Raw genomic sequence first — 24,631 nt, 5'->3', positions numbered from 1 at the left:
AGTCTGTGGCAGGCATTGCCCATCGATCATGACACGGTCCTTGCAGCTTGGGTGCGCCAGCAGAGTGCTTCTCATCACAGGGCTGCCGGCCGGCCCTTCTCTGGTGCTCTTGGTCCTTCTTGGAGAAGGACTCAACGGAGCTTGTCTTCTTGGCTGAGTGGGCCTCCGTGTCGAGAGACCACAGCCTATGAAATGGCTGTTTTGGATGTGGTTTTATGAGTTCTTGCATACGGATATTCTACAATCCACAAAGCCACTCTAGTGTCTCCAAGTCAAAGGTTAATACCCAGGGAAGGTGAAAATCTCCTTTAAAATTGGTAGTGAAAAGTGGGCTAGGCCAGAGGAATATAGAATTAATTAGGTTTATGTAGCAGCCTGGGTTTCCATAGCAACGAGATGCAGTTGCATCAAACACACGACTAAACTTTTCCACACTGGTTTTTAGCCTGGAAGGAGGCTGGAAGAGGGTATTTACTGACCGTGCAGGCGCAGTGAAAATTTGACAGCAAAGCCCTCCGAAAAGTCTCAGTCAAAGCAAATGGCAATGACTCCCCACAAAAATACCACGTGTGAGCCCCCGCTACAGCCTCGCGGGCCGAACCAGAGTGGCACATATGCAAAATAGTCTCGCTTGTGGGACAAAAGGTATTGTAACTCATCCTGGAAACACACCACCCTTAAGAAACCCCTCAGAAGCACAGAGGCAGTCATTTGGGGTCTCTGGGGTTTCATGAAATACAGCATCACATTTTGCAGCTCAAAGCCTCCTATTTATTGGTGACTCAGTGAAGAAAGCCAGAAGTGTGATGTTGCCTGGGTAGGAGAGCCCGGCCTGCAGCCTTCTGCTAGCAGCAGCAGGAAACTACAGCCCTGAATCAGGGCCTTTGTTCTCCTGAAGCCTGCAGGGAGTAGGCCCTTCTGCTCACACTGCCCTTGGGCAGCAAGCGTGTGTCCCTGGGAGCCCATGGTGGCGGCCCCCTAGGTGCAGCAGGAGTTGGGCCTGGAGGCCTGGCTGGGGGCAGCTGGGGACAGCACTCATTGTTTCTGCCCCTGCTCCTCTCGCAGCAGTGAGGACTGGGCTCCCATCCAGCAAAAAGGGCTGGAAGTTTTCTGCAAGAAGCACCCAGGTTTGGTTGGTTGGTTGGTTTGAAATGTATCCATTATTTAATTAGGTTCTTTGCAAGAAATTGAGAACCGCAGTTGGTCAGAACACATTGCGTTTGTGAGTAAGAACACAGAATGAAGGCAGCCCTAGAGCTGAGGGACAACTTTGGTTCGGGGCAGCATTTGTGAGTCCACAGCTTTCTGATCTGTCTTGCGCTGCTGTGTAATCTGCATTTCTTTCTCTGTGTGGAAGTGCTCACCTTCCTGGTGTCTGTGCGCGTGCGGCAGCGAGATGTGGGGGATTTTCACACTGATCGCAACTTTGATGGAGGTGGTGATGACAAACTTCCAGTATGTTCTACACAGAGGAACTCAGTTGAGGACCAGAGGTCTGGTTACTGCTCAGCTCAGGAAAACCACCCTCTGGACTCCGTGGCGCCCAGTGAGGATGATGGGAGCAGTCCCGGGGGCAGTGAGGCTGCCTGCAGCCTTCCCACGTGCTGACTGAAGGGTTTTGTTTTGTTTTGTTTGCCAGGGCTCCATGATTCCAAGGCGCATCTTGAGTAGGCGCATAGGTAGGCATTTCCGGAAGTTTTACCATCCAGGCACCTCCATTCTTATCATCCTCTGCTGGTTTTGTGACAGTAGCAAGAATTTTTTTTTTTTTTTTTTTTTTTTTCCAAATCTGGATTTAGCGGCTGAAGCTTCCTCTTCTACATGGCTTTTCTGGACTACAAGCAGGTCAGGAATATCTGCCCATTCCCCTGACGGGACAGGGTTTCTGCTACAGAGGGGCTTCCCCATCCTGGGCTCTTTGGGTTTGAGATTACCCTTCTTAATCTTGCCACTGGCATGAGCCTTCTTGGTTACAGGTTTCTTTCCTTAGCTTCCCGCTGCTCAATTTTTCACTCATCATCTTGCAACACGGGAAAGCGTTGGGTCTTGTTTTGATGCAACTCACTATGGAATAGATGCAGAGGCAGAGGCAAAAGTATCAGTGTTTTATCAATTGCTTGAAAGGCTACAAATACATAGATTCACAGAATGTGCAGTGCTGGAGGAGACAGACATACAACACAAGAAAGATATTCAGCCTGCAAATATACTTAATGCCTGGCCAGTCTCAGGGAGAATGGCAGGGCCAGCTCCTCTCAATATGGGAAGGAGTACTGAGGAACAAGACCCTGGTGTGTCCGGAATTGGTGGGTTCTTAGTCTTACTGACTTCAAGAATGAAGCCACAGATCCTCGTGGTGAGTGTTACAGTTTACTTAAAGATGGTGTGTTGGGAGTTTGTTCCTTCTGCTGTTCGGACATGTTCAAAGTTTCTTCCTTCTGGTGGGTTCGTGGTCTCACTGCTTCAGGACTGAAGCTATATACCTTCATGGTGAGTGTTACAACTCTTAAGACGGTGCGCCTGTAGTCATTCATTCCTCCCATCCGGAGTCGTTCATTCCTCCCAGTGGGTCTGTGGTCTTGCTGGCCTCAAGGGTGAAGCTGCAGGTCTAGGAAGTGAGGGTTACAGTTCATAATGGCGGTGCAGGCCCAATGAGTAAACAGCAGCAAAATTTATTGCAGTGCAGGCCCAATGAGTAAACAGCAGCAAAATTTATTGCAAAGAGCAAAAGAACAAAGCTCCCACAGACTGGAAGAAGACCTGAGCAGGTTGCCACTGCTGGTTGGGGCAGCCAGCTTTTATTCCCTTATCCGGCCCCACCCACATCCTGCTGATTGGTCCATTTTACAGAGAGCTGATTGGTCTGTTTTACAGAGAACTGATTGGTCCCTTTTGACAGGGTGCTGATTGGTGTGTTTACAATCCCTGAGCCAGACACAGAGTGCTGATTGGTGCATTTACAATTCTCTAGCTAGACATAAAAGTTCTCCAAGTCCTCACCAGATTATCTAGACACAGAGCACTGATTGGTGCATTTACACACCTTTAGCTAGACACAGGGTGCTGATTGGTGTGTTTACAAACCTTGAGCTAGAAACAGAGTGCTGATTGGTGTGTTCACAAACCTTTAGCTAGACATAAAAGTTCTCCAAGTCCCCACCCCACTCAGGAGCCCAGCTGGCTTCGCCTAGTGGGTCCCGTGCCAGGGCCGTGGGCGGAGCTGCCCACCAGACCCGCACAGGGCGCCTGTACTCCTCAGCCCATGGGTGGTCAATGGGACCGGGTGCCCCTGAGCAGGGGGCGGTGCCGGTCAGGGAGGCTCGGGCGGTGCAGGAGCCCACCACGGCGGGTGGGGGGGGGCCGGGGGGGCCACTCGGGCATGGCAGGCTGCAGGTTCCAAGCCCTGCTCTGCAGGGAGGCGGCTGAGGCCCTGTGAGAATTCGAGTGTGGCACGGGCGGGCCGGCAGTGCTAGGGAACCTGGTGCCCCCTCTGCAGCTGCTGGCCTAGGTGCTAAGCCCCTCACTGCTGGGGCTGGCAGTGCCAGCCTGTCACTCTGAGTAAGGGGCCGCCAAGCCCATGCCTACCTGGAACTTGCACTGGCCCACGGTCGCCGGCGCAGCCCCGGTTCCCGCCCGTGCCTGTCCCTCCACACCTCCCTGCCCGCAGAGGGAGCCGGCTCCAGCCTCGGCCAGCCCAGAGAGGGACTCCCACAGTGCAGCGGCAGGCTGAAGGGCTCCTTAGGCGTTGCCAGAGCAGACTACCAGGCCGAAGAGGCGCTGAGAGAGAGCGAGGGCCACCAGCACCTTGTCACCTCTCACTGGGATCCACGTTCTAGAGTCTGAATCTCAGTTGGATGTGAGACTTCTGAGCTCATGGTACAAACGAGGCTTACTGGCAGGTCACTTCTGATTAGGAAGAGTGACTTCAACATCTGTCAGTATTTCCGTTTCCTCCAGAAGAGCAAATACAGCATAAAGTTTCCTATTGCTGTTCTTAGAAATGTATCAGAAATTGAGCAGCTCAAAACAACACAAATGTATTATCTTACACTCTGGGTTGTCACAAGTCTGAAACGGGTCTCCCAGGACTGAAGTAAAAGTGTTGGCAGGGCTGGGTTTCTTTCCGGGGGCTCTAGGGGAGAATCCTTTTCCTTGACCCCTCCAGCTGCCCACGTGCCTTGGCTTGTGATCCTCTCCCTTTCCCACCAGACAGCACCAGACAGCAGCAGCTGTGCAAGCTCTTCCAGTTCTTTTCATGACACATTACTCTGACCTCCTCTTCTCCTTCCCTCTTCCACATTCAGGGCCCTTGTGATTCCCCTGGATGGACCCCAATAATCCAGGATAATCCTCTGGCAACTTTAATTCCATCTGCTACTTTAATTCTCCCTTTTCATGGAACCTACTTCATCTACAGGCTCTGGGGATAGGACGTGAACACTTTTGAGGGGCCATAATTGTTATAGGAGTTATTAAGAAATTATTTTAGGCAGAGAGGAAGAGGGGTCCTTGGGAAGTTTTGTTTTTTCTTTTAAAGAAGCTCCAGAAACATTTCTTGTCCAGCAGGAAAGCCCCAACTCTTAGTACGGGAGTTGGGGGGCAAGCTTTGATACACAAATGCCAGCTGTTAGAAACTGGGTCCACCCAAACATGGCAATTCCCACTGTCTTCTTCTTGTCCCCCTGTGTGCCTGGCAACATGGCCGCCCCCACATATACCTATGTGTGTAGAACATCAGGGGGCCCTGAATTTGCATATCAAAGGACTAGGGTGGGAAGGCCAGTTTTTTCCACTGGGCTATGTGAATGACATGCCTAGTGAAACCAATCCCTGAGCCCTATGCAAATCAGACACGGCCTCCTCCAGCCTCCTCATATAACTGGGGGTTTTCCACCACACCCAGGGTTCCCTCTTTCGGCTTGAAGATCCCTCCGTCTGTCTCTGTACAGGGGGAGCCTCTTCCTTCTTTCTTGCCTATTAAATTCTCCACTCCTTAAAACCACTCCACATGTGTCCGCGTCGTTTTATTCAAACTGGCGCGATACCAAGGACCCTGGTGTTCTTCCAGTCATGGGAGCCATATCGTTACGTCTACCACGGGGCAGCTCCAGTTTGTCAGGATACCTTTGACATTTATGGTCTCAACAGCTGAAGTCCATGTCTTCAGCTATTTGGGAGTGACAATGAAGGTGCATGATTTGTCATTGCTCGCCGTTTTACTTCTAAACGCTTGTGCCAAAGCCAGTAAGGTACTAGCGAGTAAGCCTCCCAGTTGTGACATCTCAACACCTTGCCAACCTCCCAGTTGTAACGTCTCAACACCTCGTTGCTGATCTCATTTAGTGATACTCAGATTAGTTCTCACAGTAACCCTTTGAAATTGACATAATCCTTCCCAGATTCATAATGAGGGGACTTATGAAATTATATGCTACAGTAATACCAAATTCAAGGACTCTTTCTATATTCCCTGCAAAGGTGTAAAGGTTTTATGTCCTTAGTGACTCCAGTCCCTTGCAGGGTTCTTTTTTTTTTTAATCTTTGGCCACTAGAGGGAGACAGCTCTTTGAAGAACTGAGGCCATTTTGCACGTTTGTGGGTATAGATAGAGGAAAACACTGTGTTTAAAAACAGCATCCAGGCCGGGCACGGTGGCTGACGCCTGTAATCCCAGTACTTTGGGAGGCCGAGGAGGGTGGATCACCTGAGGTCAGGGGTTCGAGACCAGCCTGACCAACGTGGAGAAACCCTGTCTCTATTAAAAATACAAAAAATTAGCCGGGCTTGGTGGCGCATGACTGTAATCCCCACTACTCGGGAGGCTGAGGCAGGAGATTTGCTTGAACCCGGGAGGCAGAGGTGGCGGTGAGCCGAGATCGCGCCATTGCACTCCAGCCTGGGCAACAAGAGTGAAACTCCGTCTCAAAAAAAAAAAAAAAAAAAAAAAAAAAAAAAAAAAATTGGTATTCAGGGCTGACCTAACAGGTCGAAAATGAAGGGGATCATGCCTGCCCTTGTGCTACGTGCAGACCTCATTGGACAATTTTCCCCAGCATCTTCAGGGCTCATACTTCCATAGTAACAAGTGCCATTCAGACCAAGGTCTTTTTTTTTTTTTTAACCTAGCCATCGACGCTGTAACATTTTAAACAATCTTCTCTATCTTTGAAGCCTACTTTGTGGAAAGAAAGGCCGATAAGTTATCAGAACTGACACTATGTAAAAACATAGAATCCCCAAAATTCGAAGTCTCTAAGTGCTGCATGTAGGATCTAAAACGGTGGGCATTGCTTACCTAGACAAGGCGTGTTCAAACCAAATGTCATCTAAGATTGCTCCAAACTGGGAATGAGGATTCATTTTCTCTGTTAGAGAGTTCTGGGTTCCCGGTCACCAGATATGCTCCTGACACCTCAGAGTGTACAATATGCGACTTCTGTACTAAAGAGGTTGCTTCCAATGAGGTAAAATGTCTAATATGGTAATCACGTGCGTCTAATTAAGGCTGTATGCACAAAAATCAGCCACGATGCCAAATAGCCAACTTAGGAACACAGGGACCACAGAGAGAACTCAGTAAGGATGACGTGGAATGACTTTAGTTTAATGCTGCGTATGACAGATCTTTATGTTATTATTAGAAAAGTAATTATATACTTACCTTTTAATGTTGATTTAAAACTTAATTAGCTATGACCAGAGAATATTGGTTGTATGATACCAATTTTGAAATTTGTTATTTTATGGTCTGTTTTTCATAGCTATTCCATGTATACTTGGAAAAAATATGAATTATCTGTGCATTTGGTGCAATGTTCAGTATCTATCCATAAGATTATTCCTGTTGATTATGCTGTTAAAATATGCATCTTTAATGATTTTGAACTGTCAATTACTTGGAGAGGTGTTCTGAAATCTCGTCTTTTCATTACGGCATCTCTAGTTATGATTTTTCCTTAAACTCTATTTTGCCAGATGTTAATATAGCCATGCCTGTTGACTTTTGTTTAGAATCTATATGCTGTGGCTTTTTCTACCGTTTTATTTTCAATGTTACCATAGCCTTACATTTTAAACAATACTTATAAGTGGCATATAGTTGCATTTAAAAAAATTTTAATTTGGACAGAACTTAGAAATCACCACTCTGACCAGGTGCAGTGGCTCATGCCTGTAATCCCAACACTTTGGGAGACCGAGGTGGGAGGATTGCTTGAGCTCTGGGGTTTGAGACCAGTCTGGGCAACACGGTGAGACCTCATCTCTACAAAAAATTGAAAAGAAGTTAGCTTGGCATGATGGTTTGTGCCTACAGTCCTAGCTACTTGGGAGGCTGAGGTGAGAAGAGTTCTGGAGACTGGAAGTCTGAGGCTGCAGTGAGCTATGATCATGTACTGCACTCCAGCCTGGGTGACAGAGTGAGACCCTGTCCCAAAACAAACAAACAAACAAAAAAGAAGAAGAAAGAAAAGAAATCATGACTGTATCCACTCTATCCTAACAACAACTGAAAACCTGAACAGACTAAAAAATCAGCAACTCTTCTTGGATCCATAAGCTAGCTGAGGACACAGGGCAAATGGCTGCCCCCAAGATTGGAGAGACAGATAGGAAATACAGGGAGTTACAGCTTACGAGAGTAGACTCATGAGCAGAGACCACCTTGGGAACTGGTTTTGTGGTAGGGAAATATGAACTGTAACTGACAAATGATGGAGACTCAGTGTGGACAAGCTAGGAGTTAAAAACCGCAAGCAGACCCAGTCATCAGGTGACCATGCCCCCAGCCACTTTCATGAATTTTACCTCCAAGAGCCCTACCAAGTTCTCACAGTAGATAATGGAGAAAAATCCTCTCGTTCTTTGGCAGAAGGAAAGGAAAAGGTACCATTTTGAAATATGCCAGAGCACTCTGTTCTTCTTCACAAGGCCTGGCCTCAGGGGAAACTACTTAACCAGACCCTCACCTGCTGGGGTATGACCAGAGCCTAACTGACCTGGAGGAAGGGAAACAATCAACTTCAGTCGGCTCTAGCTTTCCACATAGGAGAAAACAATACTGAACTCCAACCTACTCTAGCCATCCTGTCCCACCTACGGGGGAAGAAAAAAGTGGAGAAACACAGTCCAAAGCATAGGCTTACTAAAGGACTGAGACCTTATCTTAGATCTATAGAACGTTTCCTCCACACATACACACCTCACCACAGCATTACTAAAGGGCTGTTTACAGCAGCTTCTTTTACCTGCTACCATGTCTGGCTATTAAGAAAAAATTACAAGGCCTACTAAAAGGCAAAAGACACAACTTGAAAAGATAGAGTAAGCATCAGAACCAGGCATGGCAGGGATGTTGGAATTCTCAGATTGAAAATTTAGAACAATATGATGAATTTGCTAAGGACCGTAATGAATAAAGTAGACAGCATGCAAGAACAGATGGGCGATGTAAGCAGAGAGATGAAAATCCTAAGAAAGATTTAAAAAAATTATAGAGATCACAAGCACTCTAACAGAAATGAAGAATCCCTTTGATGGGCTTATTGGTAGACTGAACATGGCTGAGAAAAGAATTTCTGAGCTTGAGGATAACTTGATAGAAACCTCCAAAACTGAAAAACAAAGAGAATCAAGACTGAAAAAAGCAGAATAAAGTATCCCAGAACCGTGGAACAACTACCAGAGTTTTAACGTGTGTAATGAGCATATCAGAAAGATAAGAAAGAAGGAACAGAAGAAATATTTGAAACAGTAATGATGGAAAATTTCCGCCAAATGAATGTCATATCCAAACAACAAATCCTAGCAATCCCAGAGAACACCAAACAGTAAAAATGCCAAAAAAACACCCTATATATAGGCATATCATTTTCAAACCACAAAAATTTAAACATAAAGAAAACAGTCTGAAAGAAGCCAGAGGAAAAATACACCTAACCTACAGAAAAACAAAAATAAGAATGACATTGGACTTCTCCTCAGAAATCATGCAAGCAAAAAGAGTGGAGTGAAATATTTAGTGTTGAGAGAGAGAGAGAAAAAAAGCTAGAATTCTGTACCCTGTGAAATTATCCTTCAAAAGTGAAAGAGTAATAAAGACTTTCTCAGACAAACAAAAATTGAGAAGTTTTTTTGCCAGTAGACCTGCTTTGCAAAACTGTTAAAAGAAGTTCTTTAGAGGGAAAGAAAATATGTCAGAAATTTGGAGTCACATAAAGAAAGGAAGAGCATCAAAGATAAAGTAAGTGGAGATAAAATAAAAACTTGTGGCCAGGTGCTGTGGCTCAAGCCTGTAATCCCAGCACTTTGGGAAGCCAAGGCTGGTGGATCACTTGAGGTCAGGAGTTTGAGACTACCCTGAACAACAACATGGTGAAATCCCATCTCTACTAAAAATACAAAAAACTTAGCCAGGTGTGGTGGCACGTGTCTGTAATCCCAGCTACTTGGGAGGCTGAGACAGGAGAATCACTTGAACCTAGGAGGTGGAGGTTGCAGTGAGCCGAGATCGTGCCATTGCACTCCAGCCTGGGCAACAGAATGAGACTTCATCTCAAAACAAACAAACAACCCCCCCACAAATTTTTATTTGTATTTATATTCAATTGATCTAACAGAAAACTGTTGAAAATAACAATAATGTATTTGATGATGTATGCTTATGAATATCTTATATATGTACATATACATATATATTATTATGCAATTTATATATAAGTAGAATTAATAAAAGCAATGAAACCAGAAACAGGAATGAGGAATTTGGATTATTTTGTTATAATAAGGTAGTCACATGCCCCATGAAGTGGAATACTGTTATTTGAAAGTGGACTTGGATTCAGCCCAAGTGTATATTGTAAAGTCTAGGGCAACCACTAAAAGAAGTAAAAAAAAAGTATAGATGATATGCTAAGAAAAGAGAGTAAATACAGTCATATAAAATGTTCAACTAAAACTACAAAAGGCAGGAAAAGAGTGAACAACAAAAATAGGAACAAAGAACAAGGGCAACAAATATTAACAGAAAACAGTAACCAATATGGTAGACATTAATCCAACTCTATAAAAATATCACTTTAAATATCAATGATCCAAATCCACCAAATAAAAGACAGAGACAGAGTGGTGTTAGTAAACAAGACCACCTCTATATTGTCCACAAGAAACCCACTTTAAAGATAAAGACATATATAAATTAAAATTAAGTGAATGGAGAAAAGTGTATCATGCTAACAAATCAAAAGAAAGCCGGGTAGCTATATCAAAGACAAAGAAGGCATTGTATAGGGTCAATTCTAAAAGAATACATAACAATCTTTAGCGTACATACATCTAACAACAGGGTACCAAACTATGCGAGACAAAAGCTGATAGAACTGTAAGGAGAAATAGATAAATTCACTATCATGGGTGGAGACTTTAACACCCCTCTATCATAAATGGACAGATCCAACAGGCAAAAAATCAATAAAGATGACATACTTGATATCATCAATCAATTGAATATATGTATAGGCTACTTCATCCAATACCAGCAGAATGTCCATTCTTCTCAAAGTTACATAGAACATTCAGCAAGATAAGTCACGTTCTGGGCCCTAAAACAAAGCTTAACAAATTTAAACAAATAGAAATCATACAATGTCTGCTCTCAGACCCAATGGAATTAAACTAAAACTCAATAACATTCAGATAATTGGAAAATTTCCAAATATGTGGACATTAACACACTTCTAAATAACACATGAGTCAATGAAGATATCTCAAGAGAAATTTCAAAATGTTTTGAACTAAATGAAAAGGAGAACATGACTTATCAAAATTTGTGGGATGCAGCAAAACAGTCCTTAGAGGGAAATTTAATGAATATACTAGGAAAGAAGAAAGATCTAAAATCAATTGTCTAAGTTTTCACTTTAGGAAATTAGGGAAGAAAAAGAGCAAATTAAATTCGAAGTAAGCAGAAGTAAAGAAATCATAAGAATTAAAGGCAGAAATCAATGAAATGGAAAAAAAGAAATTTATAATAGAGAAGACCAATAAAGCAAAAAAACTGGTTCTTTGGAAAGATCAACAAAATTAATAAGCCTCTAGCCAGGTTAACTATGAAAAAAAAGAAAGAGGGCACAAATTATTACTATCAGAAATGAAATAAGGGACTTCACTGCAGTCCAGGAGCAACCAAGATGCGGCAATTCTTTGTCCAGGCATTTTCAGTTTACGTGCTACTACATTGTTCCTTCACATTGCACATTTTAATGTCAACTCAAACATATTCCTTTGACTAACCATTTTTTTCCAGTTTTCTTTACAAATCACTAAGCAGTTTTTATTGGTTTTAAATGAGTTTTTACATTTCAACTCTCTTATAATTATTAAATAATCCATCTTACTTCCCTCTACATACTTAATGATTTTTATTTATCCGCCAAAGACATGAAGAAAGAATATTAGGTCATTTGTACCAGAGACTTTGAGCCAGGACTCAGAATTGCTCATTCTTGACGGCTGTGCTGAGATCACTTCCCCAGTTCTAGTTTGAAGATAAAGTTCCTTTGTTACCTTGGATTATGGTTTGAATTAGGTTAACGTTCCTCCTTTTTCTGATTTATATGATGAAGTGATTACTTAAAGATGGCAGGTCTTCTAGAGTCCTGATCTTGACAAATAGTACCACTCTGTCATTTAAGGCAGAACCTTGGGAGTCACCCAATACCATTTCCTCTCCCTTACCACCCACATGTTCAATTAATCTCCAAGGCCTGCTGATTTTTTAAAAATAAAATTATAATATGTTTCTGGCCTATAGAAAATCAGAGCACATAATATTAACAACATCAATGAACCAGCCCTCACGTTTGTGAAATGGTAACATTTTTAATATATATATGTGTGTGTATATATATATATATATATATATACTCACACACTTTAGTTGTTTTTTAAAGTAAATAGAACATTATAGACAAAGTTGAAGCCCCCAATTCTAATTTTGGTGTTTATTATTTTCATAATGTTTGTGCAATTATTATAGAGAAGCCCCCAATTCTAATTCTGGTATTTATAATTTTCATGGTGTTTGTACTACTATTATAGAGAGTATTGGGCTGCGTGTTTACATGTTAACATTTTATAGTGCATGCATCCATCTGCAGCTTGTTTTTTAGCTCACTTAACATTGGTCTTGAGATTATTCAAGAACTAGACACTTAAGTCTAGTTCATTCTCTTGAACAGATGTATAGTGTTCCATTATATAAATACTGATGTCATTTATTGATACCCTTGTTAATTGACATTTGGATTAATTCTAGTTTTTTGCTATTACAAACACTGCTGCAATAAATCTCCATGTGCCTGTCTCCTTGTGCAAGCGAATATATGAGAGCTTCTCTGGGGCACAGTGGACTGTGGTGTGCCAAGATTTTTATCTCCTCCACTGATGGGGACAGTGGGTGGGGCCAGAGATACAGAGTGGAGTCTGCCATTTTTATAGTGTCTACTATGGGGGGTCAGACACCGTCTGTAAGGGACCTTGCTTTACATAAATTAACTCAGTCAATATCCATGATAACCCTGTGGGAAAGATGCGAATGTTATCTCCATTTTACAGACAAGGAAGCTGAAGCACAGGAAGCGATTAAATAACTTGACCAGAGTAAGCCATTTGTAAATGTCAGAAGCAGACCACGGTGCTTCTGTAGGTAAGTGCCCGGGAATGAAATTGCTAGATACAGGAGTAAGTGTGGCCTCAACTTTGCTAGATAATGCCACATGGCTCTTCAGAAAGGCATTATTAATTTACAGTCCCAGCAGCACTATGTCAGAACTTCTTGTGCCAATCTGATGGAGGAGAAAATGGTGTCTTTGTTGTTTGCATTTGATTTTCCTTGATTTACTAGGAGGTTGAATATCTTTTTGGAAGGCCTTTGGCTGTTCATATTTTCTGATTCTGTTGCTTCACGGTTCCTATTCATTGCCCTTTCTCTTACCTTTTCCTTATTGATTTTGGTGAGTGTATTACATATTCTGGTTACTAAGCCTCTGTGTTCTATTTTTTTGCATATGTCTCCTCTCAGATGTCAAGAAAAACTGATGTACTGAGCTATAGTTCAAATAATATATGAGACACTATTTTAATTTTAAATTTACTTTTTTAACAAGAAGAAATGCCTATAAGCCATGTTCGATTTCTGAGAATATCTGTACCATCTTTTTATATACTGTCTGAGCGAATTAGAATGACATCAGTGTCAGACATCAGAAGAGGTTAATGACTCATCTTCCCACGGAGGGTGAGTGTGGCCAAACTTCTCTGAAAATTATAGCTTGTACTGCAAGTGAACGGCTTTCTACAGCACTCATGGTTTCCATTAACAAGATTTTTTGTTTTTGTTTTTGGTCACAGGACTATAAACTATTTGTCACAGGAATAAATAGATTGATACTGCAGAAAATCTTTTAGCCTGCTTTAGTAAAGAGATGTAGAAACGTTCCTATGGCAAGACGCTGAGTGAGCGCAGGTTTAATGTGATAGTACGTTGCATTTGAAACAACCTTTTCTCCCAGCTTCTAAACAAAGGGCAATTGTTACTCAATTGTTCTGTATTCTCAAGGTTTCTGTTACTGATGACTAGGCTTCTGGTTTCAATTTAATCGTTTTTAGCTTTTAATTTTGAACATATTTTAGGTGTACTGAAAATTTGCAAAAGTAATGCAGAGTCTCCATAAACCTTTTACCCACCTAACCCCAATGTTAACATCGTACATAACCGTAGTACCAAAAACTAAGAAATTAACATTGGTACAATACTATTAACTAAACCACAGACTTTATTTGAATTCGCTGATGTTTTCCTTACTGCCTGTTTCTGTTCTAGCACCCTCTCCAGGACCCCACATTACATTTAGTTGCCATTTCTCCCTAGTTGCCTCTGGCTTCTTGGTCTACCCTTGTTTTTTATGACCTTGACAATCTTAAGGAATATTTGCCAGCCTGGGTTTTGCTGGCATTTCCCCTTGATTATGTGGGAGTTAGGAATTTTTGGAAAGAACATCACAGAACAAAGTGCCCCTCCCACCTCACTATAAGAAGAGGAATGTGACATCTACATGACACCACAGGTGATATTAACCTTCGTCATCTGGTTAATGTCGTGTTTGCCAGGTTTTTCCACTGCACAGTTGCTATTTTTCCCTTTCCCTATTCTGTTCTTCAGAAATGAGTCTCTAGCTCTGTCCCACCCTCAGTGGAGAGGAGTGGGGACTGAGCTCCTTCTCCTGGCTGGGGAGCATCTACATACATTGTCTGAAGTTCATTTGTAAGGAAGGTCTGTCACTTCTCGCTTGTGTGCTTATTTATTTATTCGTTCCATGGTTTATTGTGCCAGTATAGACTTGTATATTTATTTTATACTTCGGGTCATGGTCCAATGTTCTATGGTCTACGTGGTGGTTCCAGTGATTTCAGCTTTGGTTAGTGAGTGCTCTCCTAGCTTGGCTCCTGGGTCCCTTTGACACACCCCATCCTTTGGAGTTTTGAACGCTTCCTTACTTTCTGGTTCTCCCAATACTTTTAGCATCCACCCGTAGGTGCTGTCTGCGCAGTTATTTCTGTAGAGTTCTAGTGGTGATTTTTCCATTTCTTCCTCTCAATTTCATCAAGATAACTAAAGATATTTAACATATAGACTGTCCGAGAGATTTGGGTTTGAATTTCAGTTCCAGCACTCCAAGCTATCTGCTGTTAGGGTTCTCTGAACCCTGATTTCCTTTGTGTTAGAAGGCAAAGTGTAAAATTGTTTCTATACTCACAATACTTCTGATACCAAGTGTGTGGGGGTTTTATCCATTCCCCGCAAACAAGCAAATTTCCAGTTCTCTGTGGACACCAAAATTGGACATCCTATAATTTAATGAATTTGATACTTACTCCTGGGAGTTAGTGGAGACCCCACAGGCTCAGTCCCAAAAGACTTCCCGCTACTTCAGACACCAACCAAAAGTCTCAGGTTACTTCTTGCACTTATGGCTGACGTTGTAAATTGAGGGTTCCCATGACCCCCTCCTCACCTTCAGTAATTTACTATAACAGCTCACAGAACTCAGGGAAACACTCCACTTACTATTACTGGTTTATTATAAAGGATGCAGTTCAGAAACAGCCAAATGGAAGAGATGCACAGGGCAAGGAGAGGGGTGCAGAGCTTGATGCCCCCTTTGTGGGCACCATTCTCCCAGCAACTCCAAGTGTTTACCCACCCAGAAGCTCTCTGAACTCCATTGTTAAGAGGTTTTATGGAAGTTCCATTACATAGGCACAGTTGATGAAGTCACTGGCCACTGGTGATTAACCCAGTCTCCAGGTCCTCTCCCCACCTGGCAGTCCAGAAGGTGGGGCTGAAAGTTCCAACCCTCCAATCACAGGGTTGGCTCCCGGGGCAAACGGCCCCACCCTCCAAGAGTCACCTCATTAGCATAAACTCAGGTATGGTTGAAAGGAGCTTATTAAGGGTAACAAAAATAGCTCCTCTCACCCAGGAAAGTCCAAGAGTTTTTAGGAGCTCTGTGCCAGGAACTGGGGACAAAATCTTGCACTGTCCCACTCCACCAGCCTGGGAAGGGAATTATCCCTTTGGCACTGATACACTATCTGTCCTCTAGTCACTTAGTAGGCATCTGAGTTACCAGATCAAAAACCATGGTATATATAGGGTTCTGTACTATCTGTGGTTTTAGGCATCCACTGGGGGTCTTGGAACGTATCCCCTGAGGATGAAGGGGAGAGCTGTATGATTATTATTATTGCTTCCACCAGCACTGTTGTCACCTCCATACTTCTTCCAGAGCCTGCTTTCTAAAATGCAAATCTGATGATGACACGGTATTGTTCAGAGTAACTCATTGCTGCCTGTTATTGTCAGCAATGGTTCCTAAGCCTGAATTTTGATCGAAGTCATATGAGGAGCTTAGATAGATAGATAGATAGGTAGATAGATGGATAGATAGATAGATAGGCAGATAGATATATAGATAGATGCCCAGTCTTAGTCTAGACCTTATTGAATTTTGATGGGGTGGGTCTCAGCCTTTATCTGTCCAGGAGAGAGGTGAGAGCAGGGGTCTGTGCAGCAGGAATGAGCCTGGAATCCTGTAAAGGCTGACAGCTGGTCCCACCCAGGGATGACTCACAGCAATAAAGAGAAGACCTTGGTTCCCACCATGAGGTAGCCAATATGATGCCCAAATGTGAGATGAGGAGTCTGAAGAACTGTTTCTAGCTATTCCACTTAGTGCCCGTGCATTCCTATTTAGTCAGTTGGAAGGTAGCTGTCTTTTATATAAGGAATGTGTTCTTAGAAGCCTTGTTCAATTTAAAACACGCACAAATAAAGACTATTATCCTAATAGGAATAAATATAAACTGTGTATTCATAGACCTAGTGTTAAATCAAGTTTAGGCTAAAGCTGCCTCCTTACATATTTTAAATTCGGCCTAAAAGTTTCTCTGTATGCAGGGAGCCATAACCTAAATGGAGGTGTAAACAGATTGTAACCTACCTTTAAAAGAAAAACCTTAGTCAAATTAAATTTAAAAGAGTTTAATTGAGCAAAGAACAATCCATGAATCGGGCAGCCTCCTGAGCCACAGTAGGCTCAGAGAGATTCCAACACAGCCACGTGGCAGAAGAAGATTTATGGGCAGAAAAAGGAAAGTGACTCAGAGAAAACAGAAGTGAGGTGCAGAAACTGCCGATTGATTACAGGTCGGTGTTTGCCTTATTTGAACATGGTTTGAACAATTGACCATATTTGGCCAAAACTTGCTGATTGCCACAAGAGTTGGTTACAGTCTGTTTACAACTCTATTTAGGTTATAATTCATGATGTACAGAGAAACCTTTAGGCCAAACTTAAAGCAGGTAATGAGGCAGCTTTAGGCTAAACCTGATTTAACACTTCTCTTGTGCCAATCACTGAATTTTGGCCAAAAGGGATCAACTGTTCAAAACGGGTTCAAGTAAATCAAAAGCTGATCTGTAACCAGTTTGGCTGTTTGTGTACCTCACTTCTGTTTTCTGTACATCACTTTTCTTTTTCTGCCCATAAGTCTTCTTCCACCACCTAGATGCACTGGAGAATCTCGAGCCTACTCTGGCTCAGGAGGCTGCCCAACTGGCAAATCATTCTCTGTTCAATTAAACACTATTGAACTTAATTTGGCTAAGGTTTTTCTTTTAACACTAGAATGACTGTTGTGAACACTTTCTTTACTACTTCGTTTCACCTTGAACTCTGATACTTTGCAGAATGCTGTCCTCTTAATTAACAGTCTGGGACAACATGGTACTTATGTATGCCCATCTTCTTAGCACTTTAACACACAGAATTTCTATTTCAAAGTTGACTTTCCGAGTACACTTTCTTTTCAGCAGGAGCATGAGCCCCACCAATAAACACATAGATGGCATTATTAATATAAAAAGAATTTTAAATTATAATGTCACAGTGTATTAAAATATTAGTACAAAAGTGTTCCATTGTCTATGAGGTAAACTACTTAAACTACTTCAGAATAGAAAGTGTAACTTATGTTATATTAGTCAGGGTTCTCTTGCGGGACAGAACTAATAGGATAAATGTATATATAAAGGGGATTTTATTAAGGAGTACTGACTCACACGATCACAAGGTGAAGACCCACAATAGTCCATCGGCAAGATGAGGAACAAGGAAGCCAGTCCAAGTCCCAAAACCTCAAAAGTAGGAAAGCCGACGGTTCTGTCTTCAGCCTGTGGCCGAAGGCCCAAGAGCCCCTGGCAAACCACTGAGTCCAAAAGTCCAAGAGTCCAAAAGCTGAAGAACTTGGACTCTGATGTTCTAGGGCAGGAAGCATCCAGCACAGGAGAATGATGAAGGCTGGAAGACTCAGCAAGTCAAGTCCTTCTATGTTCTTCTGCCTGCTTTATTCTAGCCATGCTGGCAGCCGATTAGATGGTGCTCACCCAGACTGAGAGTGAGTTTGCCTCTCCCAGTCCACTGACATAAACGTTAATCTCCTTTGGCAACACCCTCACAGACACACCCAGGAACAATACTTTGCATCCTTCAGTCCAATCAAGCCGACACTCAGTATGAACCGTCACATATGGGTACATGAATTACCTTTCATCTATACTCCAGGGGTAATTACTCAGCATTTGAACAGAAATTTATAATCAGAGGTGGTTAAAGAAAATGTTTTCTATTTTATTATTATAGATACTAAGTCTTCATTAGCTAGCATAAGGCATTTTAGAAATAATTTTCCACAGATAAAATAAGTGGTGTTCAAAAAATACAGTCACCTGAAAAGACTGAATGGATCCCAGCACATTGCTTGGTTGAAGTATCAGAATCAGGCCAGATTCTGTGGGGGTGGGGCCCACATCCAAAACTCATGCCCTCTGGGCACCCCATGTTGCAGAGGACTCTGTCATAAGTTCTATCTCAAGGTTGGCTGATCTCAGAGTTCATGCAGGGAACTTGATTGTTGCCTGAAGACAGAAAGAGGAGATCTCACGAAGCTAAGGAGAACAGGTATGCAACTGTTTGTGTAATAAAGCACTGGACTGGCCTTTGTCCCTAGTTCCTGGGAGAGAGACTCTGAGTCCTCGGAATTTCGTGAATAATAGGGGCATCTTTGGTCACCAGAAAGACCAACCATGTGATCTCAGGAGGTTAGGACTTTGAGCCAGTCTGATCTCCAGGGAGGGGAAAGGGGCTGGTGACTGAGTTTAATCCTTGGTCAATGGTCTGACTAATCATGCCTATGTCAGGAAACTATAATACAACTCTGGACACAAGCTCAGAGGAACTTTCTGTTTGATAAACACATTGACGTGTCAGGAGGGTGATGCGCTCTGATTTCATGGAAAGAGAGCGTGGGATCTCTGCGTTTGGGACCCTCTCAGATCTTGTCCTATGTATCTCTTCATTATGCTGGTCCTGATTTGCAGCCTTTATAATAAAACTGTAATTAGAAGTCTAGCACCTTCCTGAGTTCCAGGAATTGTTATGGAGAATTGTCAAGCCTGAGAGCGGTTGTAGGATTTGTAGCTAGTTAGTTGGTCAGGCACAGGTGGTCTGGAGACCTGGAATTACAGCTGGCATCTGAAATGGGGACAGTCTTGCTGGGGACAGTGCTCCTAACATGAGGAATCTGATATTAACTCCAGATGGTTATTGTCAGAATTGTACTGCAGGACACCCAAACTATCTTTAGCCTGCTTACTAATAAATAGTTGTCCGCTTGGCAGAATATAGCCTTAACTTCATTTTGACAGACCAACTAGTAGTCTGAGGCTGGGCTTGTATAGCCCATACCTAGCTCTAACCTGGGAGGCTACCGGTGTCCACCACAACAACCTGACAGTTGGCAAAGGGACAAATTTGCTTAGACCAGCCTCACAACCACCCACAGAAATCCCTCCTGGAAGTTCCAACACCTGAAATAGCAGCATGATTTCTAGGACACTGAAAGCGGGGGCTGGTATTTCTGTTTTCCTGTTCATATGGTGGTAGCTTGTGGCAACAGTATAAAAACATTTTACAATTCACTGGCTTTCAGCTTTGGAATCATGTAGTGTTTTATTTTTTCTGGGGTATTTGAATTCAAAATTTGCTTATACAGTGATTTTATTATAATTTTTGTGACACTATTTTAAGGAAATAACAGTGCATAAATGCAAGCACATTTAATTCTAGATATCAATGTTTTCATCTATAAACAGAGAAAAGTGAGAATGGCCCTACCTATTTGTATTGAGGTTCAAAAAAAATGAAAGAGCTTTGAAAACTATATACATGATTTCTCTAATGGAAAGATTTCCCTAATGGAAAGATTTCCTTATTTTTGCATATTGGAAACAATGCTTAGAATAAAAAAGACTTCCTTTTTTTTTTTTTCTTAAGATGGAGTCTTGCTCTGTCACCCAGGCTGGAATGCAGTGGCATGATATCAGCTCACTGCAACCTCTGCCTCCTGGGTTCAAGCGGTTCTCCAGCCTCAGCCTCCCCAGTAGCTGGGACTACAGGTGCGTGCCACCACATCCAGCTAATTTTTTTCTTTTTAGTAGAAACCAGGTTTCACCATCTTGACCAGGCTGGTCTCAAACTCCTGACCTCAGGTGATCCACCCGCCTTGGCCTCCCAAAGTGCTGGGATTACAGGCATGAGCCACCATGCCCAGCTGGGACTTTTGTTTTTTAAAAGCAATTTATACTCGGAGGTGGAATTATTTTCTCTCACAAATGCCCAGGTTTGGGACCCACAGGATGGAAGGCAGGAGGGCTGAGCATTTGTGTATCTGGAAACCTCACCTCCTCCTGGGGACTTAGGGCAGGGTTTAGTGATTTGCTGTGCCGAGCAGTGCGGTCTGTCTCCTCATCCAGGAGCTGCAGTGAAATGGCCCCACATTGCCCTCTCTGAGAAGGACTAGGGGACATTCTTTGCAATGAATGGGCCTATGTAGTCCCTCCAGTATCTGGGCGGGTAGAGCCCAGGGAGAGAAGGTGGAAGCTGACAACGGGCCCACATCTCTCAGATCCAATGCTGCTTTCTGGGCTTTCTGGCTGGCCGGGGGCTGGCAGGGAGAGAGGGGCTCTGCGGTTTCGTGCTCAAACCCAGCATCTTCTGGGGACCTCACCCGTTCCTGCCCCGAATTGTGCTCCAGGTCTTAGTTACATGAAGAAGCGTTCAGCAGTCTGAGACTCGCTAAGTTCCTGCCCCCAGGAAACAGTGGTTATGGAAGCGGAGTTATTGCGTAGCTCCCTGGTCCTAGCCACGGTGCTGGAGGCTTGGCTTCCAGCCAAGCAAGAGTCCCACAGGGTTGAAGCCACCACAGAGAGGCTGCCCCGTGCGATCCAGAGATCATAGACTGGGTTGTTAGGGACTCTCTTTTCCTCCTTTCTTCCTTTGATCATACGTACTTGAAGCAACTCGTGAATTTGTTTCCCTTCTGACGAATACGTCTTCCAAGAGAATGTTCATTGTGTGTGTGTGTATGTGTGTGTGTGTGTGTGTGTGTGAGAGAGAGAGAGAGACAAAGAGAGTAAAGGGGTCTTGAAGGCCTGAGAACATTTTCATCAGACCCCTCAAATTTTCATGACAGTTTTAAGGCTAGCTTAATTCTTGTTCTTGTGTATACTATCTGCTTTTTATCTCTGGAAGCTTTTAAAATGTTCTTTGTGGCTTGCTGTCTTCAGTACTGAGGGGAGGGTTTCACTAGTCCTCCAATGGTTCTCCATCTATCATGCAATTCACAGAACAATTGATAGAACAAGCAGACTGCCCTTACAATCACCCCACTTCCCCCCAAATTCTAGGTGATCCCCCATCCCAGTGTGCCCGGGAGTGATGGCTTTCCTGGGACATGGGACTTTCAGTGCTATTACCAGGAAACTCTTAGGCAGATCAGAACAAGTTGGCCACCCCACCATACTACTCCTTTTCTCCACTGGGCACCAGAGACCCTGATCCACTTAACAGATTCATTTATTCAACAAGTGCTTAGGGAGCCTTATTTTGTTCCAGGCTCTTGGAATACACAGTGAATAAAACAAAGATCTTTGCCCTCACTGAGCTAACATTAGAGCCAGAGGTAAGTGGACACAGACCATAAACAATAACCATAATAAAGAAGTCATCTATATAGTGTATTAAAAGGTGATAAACCTATTAAATATTACAAACCATAAAAAGCATTATAAGCTTTTCAGGATGTGCGGTTGCAACTTTAGATGGGATTAGACCTCATTGAGAAGATGACATGTAAACAAGGACTTGAAGAAAGTGAGGGAGCTATGTGGATGCGGGGGGAAGAGTATTCCCAGGTAGAGGAAATAGCCAGTGCAAAGGCCCAGAGGCAGAGAATATCTGGCTTGAGCTACTGTTAACAAGGAGGTTACTGCAAGTGGGACACACGCATGATTGAGATTAGTAGGAAAGGAGGTCAGTGTAATGGGAGGCAAGGTAGTATGGGGCTGGTTGACCACAATGAACACTCTGGTTTTTTTTCTTTTCTTTTTTTTTTAGACGGAGTCTCGCTCTGTCGCCCAGGCTGGAGTGCAGTGGCGCAATCTTGGCTCACGGCAACCTCTGACTCCTTGGTTCAAGCGATTCTCCTGCCTCAGCCTCCCGAGTAGCTGGGATTACAGGCATGTGCCACCAAGCCCAGCTGAAACACCCTGGTTTCTACCCTGAGTAGAATGTGAAGTTATTGGAAGGCTTCGAGCAGGGGAGTGACATGCATTGAGTTGAATGGTGTTTGCTGCCCCCACCTCCAAAAAGATATATCCACACCCTAATTCCTGGAACCTGTAAATGTTACCTTCGTTGAGAAAAGGGTCTTTGCAGATGGAATGAACTTAAAGATCTTGAGATAAAGACATCATCTTAGATCATCTGGCAGGCAAAGTCCAGTGACAAGTGTCCTTATAAGAAGAGAAGGGCAGAGGGAGATTTGAGACAGACAGAGAGGAAACACGACACACAGAGGAGAAGGCACGGTAAAGATGGAGGCAGAGACTGGAGCAATGGGGCCACGAGCCAAGGAGTGCCAAGGATTGCTGGAAGTCACCACGAGGCAGGAGAGAGGCGTGGAAGGGATTCACCTTTAGAGCCTCCAGAAGTAATCAACCCTGCCAGCACTTTGATTTTGGACTTCTAGCCTCCAGAACTCTGAGAGAATAACTTTCTATTGTTTTAAGACACTCTATTTGTGGTAATTTGTTAAGGAAACCACAGGAAACAAATCTAGGAAGCCAGATAGCAAGGGGCCCAATACACCAAACTGAGGAGACTTAAGGGTTCCACTCTGAGGGGAACTGGGAGCTACTGGAAGGTTTTGATCAGAGTAGCGACATGAACCTGATTCTTGTTTTAAATAGTCAGTTAACTTATCCAGCATATAACTCTCCTCCCTCACACATTTTTCTGCCGGGTGATTAGATACATAATTGGCTAGACATGGCCAGAGGCCGTCTCAACTTTCAGTTCAATTTCATTCCTTCAAGGAAGCACTCCTTTGGATATTAAGCCTCTAAACTGGCTGTGTCCATTAGAACTGGATTTGGATGCATTTAAGAGAAAACCTGGCCAGGACCCGTGGCTCCCACCTGTAATCCAAGCACTGTGGGAGGCCAAGGAGGGCGGGTCATCTGAGGTCAGGAGTTCAAGATCAGCCTGGCCAACATGGTAAAATTATGTCTCTACTAAAACTACAAAAAATTAGCCGGGCATGGTGGCGGGCGCCTGTAGTCCCAGTTACTCAGGAGGCTGATGCAAGAGAATTGCTTGAACCCAGGAGGTGGAGGTTGCAGTGAGCCGAGATTGTGCCTCTGCACTGCAGCCTGGGCGACAGAGCAAGACTGTCTCAAGAAGGAAAAAAAAAGAGAAAACCTAATAGTAGTTTAAGTAGGAGAGAAGTTTATGTCTCTCTCAAGCAATAGAAACTCTGAGCTGGGCAGTCCAGGGTTAGAGTGTGGCTCCATAGGCATCATGGAATTAGAGTTCTTCTGGTTTTTCATCCTATTGTCTTTAGCATGCAGTTTTTAGCTTCAAGGTTGCCTTATGGTCCAAGAAGACAGCTGTAGTTCCAGCCATTATTTGAAAATTGCACAGTCAAGGAGAATAGAGGAGCAGAGCATACTGGTTACACCTCCAAGAAGAATAAAACCTTTCAAAACAGATTTCCTGGAAACCACAGTCAGTTACTTCTGCTCACATCTTATTGGCCACCCTGTTTTAAAGGAAGAAGGGATATCACATGCCATCAAGAAAAAGTCATGGGAACCACCACTCAAGTTAACAGATAGAAAGAACATTTCCAGCATTCCAGAGGCCGCTTCCTTCCCTTCCCAAGTCACCACCTCTCTCCGCACCTCCACCAAGGTAACTATCAACTTAACTCTTACTGGAATTACACCTTTACTTTTCTTTAGAGTTTTATTACCTGAATATGTATGTATTTTTAAATATTAAGATTTAGGTTTGCTTATTTGTTTGGGCTTTACATAAATGGAATTATTTAACAATAATTTTTAAAGCTTGTGTAGTGCAGAAAGGGGAGAGAAAGGATATTAGGTGGGCAACTAGTAATCTCCACTACATCAGCAGAACCCAGAGTTAAGGTTCTTTCAACCATTGGCTTCATTAATGTATCTTCATGATTTACCTGGATCCTGAGCAAAGCCAGTCTATTCCATGGCATAAGCCTCCCTTAGTATTCTAGAAGAAAGTATTACGATTGCTTATCACCATCTTCCTATCAATCTAGGAAGACCAAGTGTTTTTGGTCGTACTTCCTTGCTCATTGAAATTTTCAGTGTGCTACATCTAGTAATTGTTAATATGGTTTGGCTGAAGTCTGCCATCTTGTTATTTGTTTCCTACCAGTCCTATCTGTTTTTATTCTTTTGTTTAATCTTTTCCTACCTTCTTTGAGGTTAACTGAGTATTTTTAGTATTTTTTCTATTAGCTTTTGTTGCTTTTTATTTTAATAAACAACACGTAATATGAAATTTACCATCGTAACCATTTTTAAATGTACAGTTCAATAATATTAGGTATATTCACATTGTTGTAAAACAGA

At 43.1% G+C, this 24,631-nt stretch overlaps 1 protein-coding gene across 5 annotated transcripts in view; it reads left to right on the top strand.

Moving 5' to 3' along the window:
* The window catches only part of ENPP6 (ectonucleotide pyrophosphatase/phosphodiesterase 6), a 181,614-nt gene that overhangs the window by 19,407 nt on the left and 137,576 nt on the right, over positions 1 to 24,631 (top strand). Inside the window, exons 2-4 of one of the 5 annotated variants that reach the window (XM_517551.8) lie at positions 12,613 to 12,703; positions 21,573 to 21,639; positions 22,074 to 23,930. The gene's annotated coding sequence lies outside the window, so the exon portion shown is untranslated. The remainder of the gene's footprint in view (positions 1 to 12,612; positions 12,704 to 21,572; positions 21,640 to 22,073; positions 23,931 to 24,631) is intronic. The other 4 variants (XM_063810024.1, XM_063810022.1, XM_063810023.1 and 1 more) reach the window with 4 other exon arrangements.

The sequence above is a fragment of the Pan troglodytes genome, chromosome 3 (assembly GCF_028858775.2).
Source record: "Pan troglodytes isolate AG18354 chromosome 3, NHGRI_mPanTro3-v2.0_pri, whole genome shotgun sequence".
Lineage (NCBI taxonomy): Eukaryota > Metazoa > Chordata > Mammalia > Primates > Hominidae > Pan > Pan troglodytes.
The sequence above is the reverse complement of the archived record's forward strand: the minus strand, read 5'-3'. Positions and strand labels throughout refer to the sequence as shown.